Source organism: Dipteris shenzhenensis, chromosome 3 (assembly GCF_047967505.1).
Source record: "Dipteris shenzhenensis isolate YYH24624 ecotype China chromosome 3, Dip_SZ_1.0, whole genome shotgun sequence".
Classification (NCBI taxonomy): domain Eukaryota; kingdom Viridiplantae; phylum Streptophyta; class Polypodiopsida; order Gleicheniales; family Dipteridaceae; genus Dipteris; species Dipteris shenzhenensis.
In genome coordinates, this window is record NC_141598.1 from 17,282,390 (window position 1) to 17,285,554 (window position 3,165).

The window sequence follows — 3,165 nt, forward strand, 5'->3', positions numbered from 1 at the left end:
GTATAGTTACACATAGTAACATAAGTTTTATTTTTGAGAATCTTCCCAAATAGTGGTTTGCACAAAGCTATGTTGAGTACCACGATAAGGAAATTGTGGAAAAGCTCACTCGCTTTTTTGGGCCTGCTCTCTTTTCCTCGCTTGCTCTATCAACTGCCTCGATACAAAGGAAGCAGACCCAATTGCTGCTAAGGCAACAATAATAGATATGAACTCAACCCATACCATCAAGGTCCCCATCTGATGGACTATTTCTAGTAAGAGTTCCAATCTTCCACTTTTTTGCAAAAAGTTTTACCACCGGGTGTTGCCGATGTTGAGGGTGACCTCTCCATCCATGTGGACCTCAACCAAGGAGGGTTAGTAGACTACTAGGGAAGTTACTTTAGTGAGTAGTGGATAATTTTGTAACTATAGGGATCGTTATAACTATCCCTAATAGCTAGTAGTAGTGGCCTTATCCACCACGTCATGTTTTGAACTATGTTTGTTTCTGACTGTTACACCTAACTGAAGTCGGATGATGTTATAAGTTGATCTTCATCTCCTGGCATCAGGGTTTTTGTTGTGATATGTTGAAATACAAACTATTAGTAGCAATGTTCCTACTCTACAAATAGTTGTCTCAGTTCTTTGTATGTTTTGTACTATCTTTTCCTTTTTCTGATGTTAGTCTGATTGAAATCCAACCCTAGCATTTCCATTGCCAGGAGTGGATATGTGTAGGTGTTTTCTAGTCTTTTGGAGACACCACTAACATCTATATTCCATCAGCAATGCTTTTAATTCTTTTTAATTCTCTAGAGTGAGTTGTTTGCCGATGTATTCAGGCTTTTCTTCTTCTCCATCCAAGGCAAAATTCAATTTTCTTGTATTGGCTGGTCCTTCATACACTAGGGTATTCTTAATATTCTTTATTTTTGTGGGCTTTAATTCCTTGATAGGTCTGGGCATTGCTATTGTTGCTTCTCCCCTAGTGTAGTTTTCCAAGTAATTGAGAACTTCCCTTAGGCCTTCATGGCACTTTGAGGTGCTTTCTTGGCTGCTGCTAGCTCCACTAAATGTTGTGGAATATGTTTGGTCTAATTCATATGTGTTCCGTGGCTCTTTGTTTTTGTGAGTATTCACCATTTCACTCTTCATTCTCACATTGGGTTTGAACTTGCAAAGTTTTTTGCTTTGTGAGATTAGTGATGGATTTTCAATAGGAGTCTCACTCTTGAGGAGAGGTTCTTCACCCACACATGCACCTTCAAGTCCTTTAGGATTCCATTCAAAATTTGAGGGCTCAAGTGCTTTTGTAAGCTTTGTCAAATACAATTCAACCACTCTAGTCTGCATTCATTCAAATTCATTAACGTGCTCTACCTTAGCCTTTTGGCATTACATACCCTCATTCTTTTGCCTTGACTGCTTACTATTGGCTAGTGCTGGAGGCTCTACTATCTTGGGGTATTCTATAGCCATGAGTGTCTGCTGGAGTGCTAAGTCATTGTCAAATACATGATCTTCCAATATGGCATGATTGGCTTCTATTTCTAGGTCCCAATCAAAGTGTAGAACCTTCAATTATGGCCTCTTCAGGATCACTATACCATTTGACACTTGCCATGAAGACTCACACTTCCACCTCTTTTGATTTGTTATTCGAGATTGGTGCTTCTAGTTGGATCATTTGTGCATCCACATCTAGCAACATTGGATGTGTTGTTTTATAGTTATCTATTATGGGGACAATGCTTGTATCCAATTGTTAATGCCACTTTGTGTATCCCCTTCTATGGGTTTCAATACATTTGCAGGTAAAGGGTTATGCATGATCAGTGGCTATAGTGGAAGAAGTGTCCTCAATATTTTTGGGAATAGTGGGTTTGATTTCCCCTGTTCCCAAATTGATCTTGACAACGTTTTCCTATTTTGCATTGTGATTCAATCAGTTCCCCAATCATGGAGTACCAAAGCTTTTTCAAAGCCATGGTCTTCCCAAAAATATATGGTATGCTATGGGTCCCTTGGGAGGATCCAAGATAGTAAACTGGAGAGTGAACATGACTACAACAAATTTTTTGGCACATTGTCAACGATGCCCAGTGGCTTCATTTTAGTCTGGTCGGCTAGGTAGATGTTAAATGTAGCCTTGTGCATTGGAGGTAGGCCCCATTCTTCATAAATATCTCTTGCAAAATTTTTTACACTGGCTCCGTTGTCCACTATTGCAGGGTATTGGCCAAAAGTTGTATGCTCTAGTGGGATGACTACATTTTATATGCCATCTTGGCATCGATTTTTATTGAAATAACCTTATTTTCTTCTTCAAATGGAGGGAAGAGTTATGAAGATTCCATCCATCCCTTGAAACTCTCCCACATTGTGGGGCAATTTCCCAATAAGTTTCCAATTAGCATCGTGATGGGGCAGCTTATCAAGCTAACTAGTGCAGTACCATCCAATTGGGGATGTATTGCCTGTTACTCCATTACCCTTTAAAAGGTCTTGGAATCAATCAATATGTCAATGTTGGGTGATGAGAGTGCTCTAACCTCTACTGCTGCTATCTTTTTTGTCTCAAATTTCTCTTGCTCTTGTTGTAGCCATTGCTTCAAGGCTTGATAATGAGCTTTTTCAATTTCAATGTTCGCTAGGCTTCCGTTCCTTCTTGGGTAGTACTATCCGTAGATGTGCTGGGCATGGCGTCACTAAGTTGTGGGATTGGCGAGCTTGTTTTGCTAGAGGGATCTTTTATTTTTGAGTGGAAATGAGTTTTTGCCGTGCTGCTTATTTATGTTGCCTTGTTATGACCAAGACTGGTTGTGATACCATGCTTTCTGTAGCCACCTTGTGATTTTCCAAACTAATCATCCCCGTGGTTACATAAGGTTTACTTCATTGGTTAGGTGAGGCTTTTGTATGGATGGGAAGTCCATGCATGCATGCCCAACTCCACAATCTCTGCACACAGGTTGGAAAGTACTAGGGCTACCTTTGTGAGGACACTCAGCAATCCGATGGTTTTCCCCACAACCGAAAGACTTGATGGGTGTCCGATATGTGGTTGGCCTTAGATTTGCATAAACAAGAATAAGTCCTTCTATAGCTTCCATGCAATACGTTGGGTACTCATGTTCATACTCAAATTGTGGTTCTAGTTCTCCAAGTTGGAGTTGT